Genomic DNA, 9960 nt, shown 5'->3' with positions numbered 1-9960 from the left:
CCGGCTCTGTAACTCAATGAATTTCAATTTGTCCATTTTCTTATTAGACATTTTTCATAGTAAAAAATTCAAGCTTTCTTTTGAGACTATTTAAAAAAAATCCTAGATGCCTAAATTGCGAAAAAAGTTAAATAAACAATTGATTTATTGAAAAAATGGTTTAAACAATTTTTTTGTTATAAATAATAAAATAGGATGAAAGCGTGAAAAAAGCACTTTCCAATACCCTCATAAAAATTTTAAATCGCGTAATTAGAAAGGTAGTTACAGGCGTTTGAAACTACCCCTGCAGGCATTGGTGTTGAAAATTCAACCCCCCCTCACTTGGGGAGGGTTGGTAATCCTGGGCTATAAGTTTGTGGATTAACTACTGTTGGGTAGGCGAACATATTCCCAGAATTTAGAGACAATCGAAAAACATGACTTTTTGAGTTGGGGCAGTTGAGGAATAATGCCCCATATAGTATTTCAAAGTAGTATATTATTGAGCCTTTTTGCTTTAAATACAAATTTGCGAAACATAAAAATAATGTCCGACTATTGCAACAGATGCTGCCCGATAACTAACAATCTTTTCCGACCACCGGCGTTTTCTTAACTTTTCCAGAAAACTTTTTTCTTATTGGCTAAATAATTGGCTATAATAATAATAAAAAATTAAATGCTTCCTTCCCTTTTTCCAAACATCATCATAGCCAAGTTTCGATTTAGCACAAGAGGGGTGTCGGCTTAGGCCCACGATTTTCCTTCGGCACACGCAGAAAAAAAGAACCTTATATTTCACTGAAAACCAACCTAAATCTATTGATCTTCCAAGTACGTATATGGACAATACGGCAGTTCAGTAAACGCTACAATTATAGGCAACTGAATATGACTATTATTGATGGTTAACAGTACCAATCAGTAGATTTTACCGATCCAGTTGCTATTCAGCACAGTTCCTCGATGCTGCAATTACGAATTATAATTTCACTTTAATGAATAATTTAAAGAGATCTAACTTCTAGCTGTTAACGGTATATATGTACTATAGTTCAAAAAGCACTATAAATTGTGAAAAAGTATTGCTAGAAAATAATTAATAAATAAGCGCATGATTAATTCTTATATATATTTTCGGATATACTTATAATTAATCGGTATTTGTAAGTTACAACACTTATAATACAATTAAAATTTCGCACGTCATTGGGGGGATTCGAACGCAAAAACATAAGCAGGCAAGTCAATTATCTTAACCACTACACTATTACACGAGTTGCGATTTTTCAAATTATTGAAGGTTCCGCGGTCTAAGACTGTTAACTAACATTGGAGAAATTTCGCACGGCAAAGAAAAATCTTCCGCGGGCCTATGCTATAGATACCAAAACGCGATTTTCGAAAATGAATTAAAAAAGTGTCCCAGAAAGTACAAAAAAATCAATTTAGAAAAAAAATGTCAGCATAAAGTCACCGGAAACAGCTACGAAACGCAAAAATTTCTTCCTCCAAAAAAACTCTCAAGTGTTCGTGATCTGTGAATAAATTGTGCCGTCCAACAATGTGTGTTTTTAACCCCTTTCTTGTTGTGGGGGAATATGACGTAATGTGACAATTGTCACAGAAATGTCAAAAAGGAATGTTTTTAGGTGATTTATTCCATTCATTGCATGTTGTAAATCGTGAAGTTACCATCCAGAATTTTAAAACATGTATTCGAGTTATAGCGTTTGTAAGACGAAAACTGTGTTCAAGGAATTTACTAAATAAATGGAATTTAAGAAATTCACAAAATTCATCAAATTCACGGAAATCGCAGAATTCATGGAAATGAAGGAATTCATGCAATTCGCGGAAATCATGAAATTCCCGGAATTCGTGGAATCCATGGAATTCGCGGAATTTAAGAAATTCAAGGAATTTATGGAGTTAATGGAATTCACGGAATTGATAGAATTCAATGAATTCATGGCATTCATGGCACTCAATCAATTCATGGAATTCAAAGAATTCACTGAAATCATGGAAATCACCGGATTAGCAGAATTCACGGAAATCGTGGAATTAAAGGAATTTAAGTAATGTATGGAATTCCTGGAGTTCACGAAATTAATGAAATTCAAGAAATTCATGGAACTCTAGGAATTCATGGCACCAATCAATGTATGGAATCCTAAGAATTCATTAAAATCACAGAATTCACTGGATTTGCGGAATTCACGGAATTCATCAAATTCGCAGTATACACGGAATTCAGTGAATTTATGGAATTCAAGGAATTAGCTGAATTTAAGGAATTCACGGAATTCATGGTAGTTCACGAATTCCATGAATTACGTGATTTCATGAAATTCGACGAATTCCTTGAATTCAGTGAATACCTTGAATTCAGTGAATTACACAAATTCTGTGAATTAATTGAATTTCACGAATTCCTTGGATTTCGAGAATTTAAAGAATTCCTTGATTTTCATGAATTCGTTAAAATCCGTGAATTGCTGGAATTTTCTGAATACCTCCAATTTCGCAAATTCCTTGAAATTCGCGAATACCGTGAATTAAGTGAATTACTGGAATCCTGCAAATTCTCTAAATTCCGTGAAACCCGTGAATTCCTATTATTTTATTTTTATTATTACACTATTAAGCCATTCCCCTTTCGGGGTAGGCGTGACTCACTCGTCGGGGAAAGGAGTAACGCGAATTCCCTGAAATTGGCAAATGCCATGAATTAAGTGAATTACTGGAATCCCGCAAATACTCTAAATTCCGTGAAACCTGTGAATTCCTAAATTACATAAATTCAATGAATTGCGTAAATTCCGTTAATTTCATTAATTTTCTGAATTCCGTGAATTCCTTAAAGTCCTTAAATTCCGTGGAATCCGTGAATTCAATTAATTGCGTGAATTACATGAATTCCGTGAATTACACGAATTGCATGTATTCCATGAATACGCGCGTTATGTACTAAATGTTAACAAAAGTTTTGGTTCAGTCAGAACTTTTTTTTTTATGGAACAACTGTTCTGAGAACTGATTGAGATTTTTTTGAAATTTTTTGCTTCAACAGGTGTCGAGATATCCAGCCGCAAATATAATACAGAAGTGTTACTGGCTACTGTACTTGAATTGAAAAATACCAATAAATGTGTGGTAACATATCAATACCAGCATTTGAAAACTACAAAATTATGTATCGTAACGTTATCTTGCGTTTCGGAAATAAACTTACAATATATTTAGATGATGTTTCCAACAGAAATTGTTAAGAGTACTATAATAAGTTGTCAAAAAACTTTTTTAAAATTAAAAACAGGCTGAACGAAAATGTCGGCTTAGGCCCACTTTCCACTACATAAAATTAAAGCAAATGTTCAAGAAAATATTTCTGCTTATTGATTGACTATATTTGTAATATAATTATAAATATATTATTATAAAGATTACAATATCATCAGATAAACTTCTGAAAAGCGCATACCTATGATTAATTTGAAACTCCATATATCAATGTATTTTGACGCGCTGATTACGAAAATGATATAGAGAAAATATCCGCAAATTTGATTTTCGTGGTGGAAATCGTAGGAAATATCTCGGCAAATACAACACATTTCAGAAAAGTTTTTAGACAAAAGTTCTACATCCAATCAAAATATACATTTTTGATTCTGAACACTTTCCCTCTCAGATTAATAGTTTCTAAAAAAATCGCTATTGAAATTTAGAAAGTGTGACAGGTTCGGGTCAATGGAAAGGGGTAGAGGTTTGAACAACATTGTATCTGTGACCAATCCGAGGGTTGCCTTCCACCCCCACAAGACGTTGAAAATTTTTGTCAAACCCCTAGCCCTGTCCAACATTTCGTGTCGGCGGGAAGGCACCCCTGTGACTGGTCATAAAAATCATCTTGTTCAAATCCCTACTCCTTTCCAACATCTTGTGGCGGAAGAAATGCACCGCTGTGACTGTTCTCAGAAGTAATGTTGTTTAAAACCCTAACTCTTTCCAACGATTCAAGCGCCTTACACTTACTAAACTTCAATAAAGATTTTCTCAAAAACTATTAATCTGGCATCAAAAGCGTATATAATCAAAAATTTACATTTTGATTGGATCTACATTGTTTGCTCATTAGCTATTAGAGCTACTTAAATTCCGGAAAAAAATGTGATTGCTAAAAAGACATTAGTCAAAAGCACAGGCAAATGGGATGCCCGCACGATCGATCTAAATTGTAATTTCGTAATCCCATTTAGCGGTAGGCAGTAGGCACCTTCGCGCACGCACTTGCTCGCCCTTTTTGGTTCACGCAGACGGGACGCGTATAATTAGGTATCGTTTATTTTACACCCGACTCGATATATGGGGTGAGGGCCCGCACTATGTAATGCTTTTATGGGGTCCCGCACCCACAGATACCCATAGTGGTGTGGTGGCAGTCGTTCATAGAACGCTCCGCTGGTAATGCGATGCGATCATCGCCACCCCGTCGAGTCGGCCACGTCCATTGATATTATACAAGGTACAATATACAAATCGGGGTCACCCTCCCTAACACATTTCGCGCTAAACTTATTTTGCATTGCCCCTTCCCCCAAAACGACCCTTATACAGTGTCCAATGTCCATTTTACAAAATACAGGACAATTTTCTCCTGTATGTCTTATCTTCTTTCTGACCCTCGTTTTGACCCTCATCAAATTCAGATAAATATTATTATTCTCGTATTACCGGGTGGCCACAAAAATCACGTTTAACAAAAACTGCTTTATTCGAGGTTCTAAGTATTTTTGCTTTAAAAATAGATATTTTCTCCTGTAATATATTGTCGTACAAACGAAAAATATATATAAGTCGAATCTCACTGGAACTGAGAAAATCGGAAAAAAAACTGTTTGCCCAAAGAACTCTAATATCGAATGACATTTTGAATAATTAGGAGTCACTATTTGGGTAGTACGATTTTTCATATTTTGAAATACAAAATTGTTTTTTAAACAATTACTATTAGGAATGGGAATGGCGATTTTTCCCGAGTCGCTTAAAGTCAAAAATAAAAGGCAAGGAGAACTCAAAGTCACTTGCGGACGATTCCTTCGTCGAAGAGCTCGAGCGCATCCTCAAAACACAACAAAACATACGTAAGGAACACTATGTATTCAGCGGCTGTTCCGAACTTACCAAAACGACCATCGCTAGTGTATAACCGAATTTAACCGGGACTTATTTGCCGTGAATTTCCTATCACATTCTGAGCTAATTCACAAATCTATTAGGTTCTTTAAGCTTTTTTTCATGTGTATTTTTCAACCTGTTCGACTTTGCTTATTTGTGAACAGTCGTTTTTTGCAAAAACTATTAACAATTAATCATTTTTATTAACACAGTTAGATGCAGCTTTCCCTTATGAACCAGAAGATACCATAAATTCATTTTTCAAAATAATGTAACTTATGTATCTTTTAAGTTTGGACGGCAGTATGTGCAAATAAAAAATCCATCGAATTTCTCAAGTTTTAAGGGAGGCAGAATCTGTATTTCAGTTTTTGTGCATAAAATTATAGGACAGATGTAAAAGTCCTTTTTACATTTTTAAAAATTTCAAAATATGTTATTTTCATATTGTATAAGATAAAAGTATTAAAATCACGTGTTTTGTATTAAAATGATTCTAGAATTTAATAATGAAATTTATAAAAATCAAGTAGAATATTTAGACAAATTTTATTTGGTTTGTAAAGTGTGTCCCAAAATTTACATTTAGCTGGCACAACGGCAACATCGATCAAGAAGATAATGTATCGTTGGTATTCGTAAAGATATTTTCTGATTCTTTTTCCGTATTGAGATTTGAGCAAATTTGAAATCCAAGACCCAAAAAACCCGTACCACAAAGTCTACATTTTAATCGAACCAATTTTTTACTTTTTCAGTTGCTATAATGGATCTGCTTTTTTCTGTTTGAAATGTCTGATCACGAATTTGATATCAGCAACTCCAAAAAAACAATACAAGCAAGTATGTACAATTCAATTCAAATCATTTTTAAAGTTATGTCCAGCTTGCTGGGATTCTAGATCACTGTGCGCGTCTGCCAAGTAAAATGTAGCCACTTTTCATAGCTGTAAATATGTATCCTGATAAGAATGTTTGAGATTAAAGAGTTAAGCAAGGGTGTTGATGGGAAAAGGGCCCATACGTTAAGCTGCTGCCTTGAGAAAATCGAATTTAACCCCCTACCGCCCTTAAAACTTTCTTTTTTTCTGAATTTTGAGTTATTTAGGAATATTATTCCTATGGCGGAGTATATACAAAACTAAAATTCTAGCTCATTACCCTCCTGACTTTCATGTAAATCCTTGCGTTAAAAATTGCTGTTCGTCTTAAAGTCATATTTAAAAAAACTCAAGTTTTCCAAACGTTACATATATGTCACTTTGGGCGGTAGAGGGTTAAATTTTCCATTTGAATGTGATTTGAAAGGATTTCAACAGATTTAAAGGTATGTTAAAGAATTACAAAAATTTAACGTAATTTAACGAGATTTTACAAGCTTTTTAGGGATTTTACAAGATTTGAAAAGATTTGAAGGCTTACAAAATTTTAAGAGATTTCAAACTGTTTCAAAGGATAACGAGAAGTTTTACAAATTTCAGACGGTTTCGAAAGCCTTCAATAGTTTGAAGAAAATGACCTTATACAATTTGAGAATCTCAATTTTTTAAGGGATTTACACGCTAAATTTAACGAAATTCAAGGAGTTTAATCAGATTTCAGAAGTGTGTACAATGTTTTTAAAACTTTTGAGGGTTTTTAAGAATCCAATAACGATTTCCGCGGATTACAAAGGGTTTTAAGGGATTTAAAGAGATTTCGAGATATTTCAACAGAACTCACATCATAGGATTTTTTAGGATTTCAACAATTTAAAGAAATTTCCAAGGATTCTCGAATGTTATACAAGATTTTAAGAGACTTAGAGTAATTATAATGGCTTTTGAATAATTTTAAGGCACTTTAAGAAATTCAGAAAGATAACCAGGGATTTGAAAGAGTTCAATGTATTTCAGAGGGATTTCGAAGTTTTCAAGGGTTCTTGTAATACTTCAAAATAAGTCACGAAACCTTTAAGAATTTTAAGGTATTTCCACATTTTTTAAATGGATTTCATGAGAGTATGTTCGATATCCATAAAATTTAAACGATTCTAACAGCCAAAAGAAGTTTCAATTTGCATAATATATATAAAGTTTTCTTTTTAAACAAAAACAGAATTGCTGGTTCTTATTTTTGTGATATAATTATTTAGGTTTTAGAATTAGGATAAAATTCGGAGTACTATGTACTAATTTATAATGAACTGTGATAAGGAGAAAGTCAAATACAGACAGATGTGGATGGTTGAGTAATGAGTACATCCCATTCTGCACCCTCTGTCAACACAGTGGGTTACGTAGAACCATTTAAATGCACCCAAAGGGGTCTTTCATTTTTTTTAGTACGTTCAATGCTTATAAGATAATAACCTGACGAGTAAAATCGAGGGTAAAATTCTAAAGCTACATGATAAACGGAGTTAATCTCTCGTAAAATATGCGCAATTTTATACGTGCTGCAGATAAATTTCTTAACATTTTTCTTCAGTTATACTTGCATTTCATAACCTCAGAACAATTTAGAACAAAAATTACCAAATTACGCATCACTTTTGAGAATGACTTTAAGGCAAATCTTTTCAAACTGCGCTTCAGTCTGGATTGTTCTGGTTAACAAGGTAAATAAAAGTATAGGCATGCATATCATAAATTTTGGGTCTCTAATACCAAATATTTGTTTTATTATTTATCTCGATTATGCAGCGTAACATAATCTAACTTTGGAAATGTACACTGCTTTATTTATGACATAATTAACAAGTAAAAAGGTATAAATACTTACAAAACTCGTATTTAATGTTGAATTCGTTGAAATACATGATTTTTGCAATAGCCTCATAAAACAATCGCAGAAAAAAGAGAAAAATTTTTAAAGCATTTGAAGTTGGGCATTACATATTTAGCGCTCATTTTAAAAATAATTAATATTTAAAGGAACCTGTATTATTATCAAAACTATAGTTACTATCGATCAGTGTAGAATGTCATTCAACAATCTGTGAAATCAGGAAACAAACCTATCGATCAAGTTCACTCTTCAAATAACAGAAAATACTTAATAACAATAAAATACTTTTTGGTGGAGTTTGAAGTAATTATTAAGAACTTAATATAATTTGAAAAAAAACACCTTTTTTGACAGAAATGTTTTTCTAACAAAAAACAACAACTATTGGGAATGGTTAAATTGCAATACGCCACCTGGTGACGAAAATACGAACTAGAATGAATAGGTACGATTTTAAAGAATCATTTTAATTTTCGCATAAAAGTGTTCTAACGATGAGACCGGGAATTTTGCAAATTTATGTACAAAAATCTGTCTAACTGTGATTTTCATCGTTCTTTAAATAATTAGTTAAATTGTCATATTTTTCAATTATATATTTAATTCATTTTAGAATGCGTATTTCCAACATCTTCCCCTTTAACCAATTTTTAATTTTAGATTTTAAATGTTAACTGTAAATTTTATTTAAACAAATTTTAAAATGCAGTTTTAAATATATAAACCATTAAAATTAGAAGTGTTTAAAATCTAAGATTTTAGATAAACAATATTTTTAGTTGATCAACTGTCAATATAAATTAATATTCATTTTTAAAATTGAACTGTTCTTTAAGATTTAAAAAATTAATAATAATTAATTTTACAAAACGATTCGAAATCAGTTTGCAATTTTAGAGTTTCCAGTTTCCAACGTTAAAAATTATGTAAACTATTCCAGTTGGAAAGTCTTATTTGTTAAATAAATGTAAACGCTCAAATCGGTCGCCCAAATCGGTCAATTTGAAATTTTTTAATTAAGAAAAATAAGAATTACTTAATATTTAGAAATATCTGACTGTTTATTTAAAATCAGTAATTATAGTAAATATTAAAAACTAAATTTTGAACGTTACATTTTAATTGTTCAATTTACAAAAATTTAATTTGAAAGTCAAATTGTTGAATTTCGGTGTAAGTAGCCCACGGCCTAAATTAAAACAAAATCTAGATTTTGACAGATTTTGAATGGCTTCAGAAGATCAAAAAACATTTCCTATGAAAATTGAAAATGATTTTTATTTTCAAAAGGTAATTTTGAGTGATTACTTAAAAAGATTTACGAAATTATCAAAAATGAATGTGGAAGATTTTAAGGAAATTTATTTAATTTGGCAGAATGAAAAAAAAAATTAGAAAAAATTGGATTAATTTTCAGGGATGTTTAAAAGTTCTGAAATAATTTATAAATAATTTTAAAAATGTAAAAAACATGCAGATGTTTCAAGATTTTCAAATAAAATTTGGAAGTATTTTAAGAATTTTTTAACCATTTGAAATATAAATAATTTAACTTTTAATTTAAGAAGTGTTCAGTTTATAAAAAAAATGTAATCGTTCAATTTTTAATGTTTCTGGCTTAAAATTGCTTTAAATGATATAATTTTGACAATTTTTAAATTCATTGATTGATTCTTCAATTTATACTTTCGATCATTGGAAATGATAACGTGGATTTATATTTTTAGAACTGAATCTGAATCTTTGAACTCTACAATTTATAAAGGTTAACAAATTTGTTTTACAGTTTAAGTGCATATAATTTAAAATTGTTCAGTTTAAACGTGTTGTTAGGTTCCATTTTACACGTGTACATTATTGAGCATTTGAATCAGATTTGAATGCAAACTTAATGAATTATAAAACTTTTAAACTTCAATTTTTAAAGTTTGAAATTCAAGAGTTCCACTTTGAGTGCTTTCATTTGCAGCTCAGTTTTTATTCATTCAAATGGAAAATTACTAGGAATTTTTTTCTTGGATTAAA

At 31.3% G+C, this 9960-nt stretch overlaps 1 protein-coding gene across 5 annotated transcripts in view; it reads right to left on the bottom strand.

Annotated features, from left to right (window-relative positions):
* The window catches only part of LOC117178003, a 72924-nt gene that overhangs the window by 35699 nt on the left and 27265 nt on the right, over positions 1-9960 (bottom strand). The window contains exon 1 of one of the 5 annotated variants that reach the window (XM_033369177.1): positions 7930-7970. The exons of the other annotated variants lie outside the window; for them this stretch is intronic. The gene's annotated coding sequence lies outside the window, so the exon portion shown is untranslated. Of the gene's footprint in view, positions 1-7929; positions 7971-9960 lie in introns of those variants that run through there. 5 annotated transcript variants of the gene reach the window in all.

Source organism: Belonocnema kinseyi, chromosome 8, assembly GCF_010883055.1.
Source record: "Belonocnema kinseyi isolate 2016_QV_RU_SX_M_011 chromosome 8, B_treatae_v1, whole genome shotgun sequence".
NCBI lineage: Eukaryota > Metazoa > Arthropoda > Insecta > Hymenoptera > Cynipidae > Belonocnema > Belonocnema kinseyi.
Note: the sequence above shows the minus strand (reverse complement) of the source record. Positions and strands in the feature narration are given on the sequence as shown.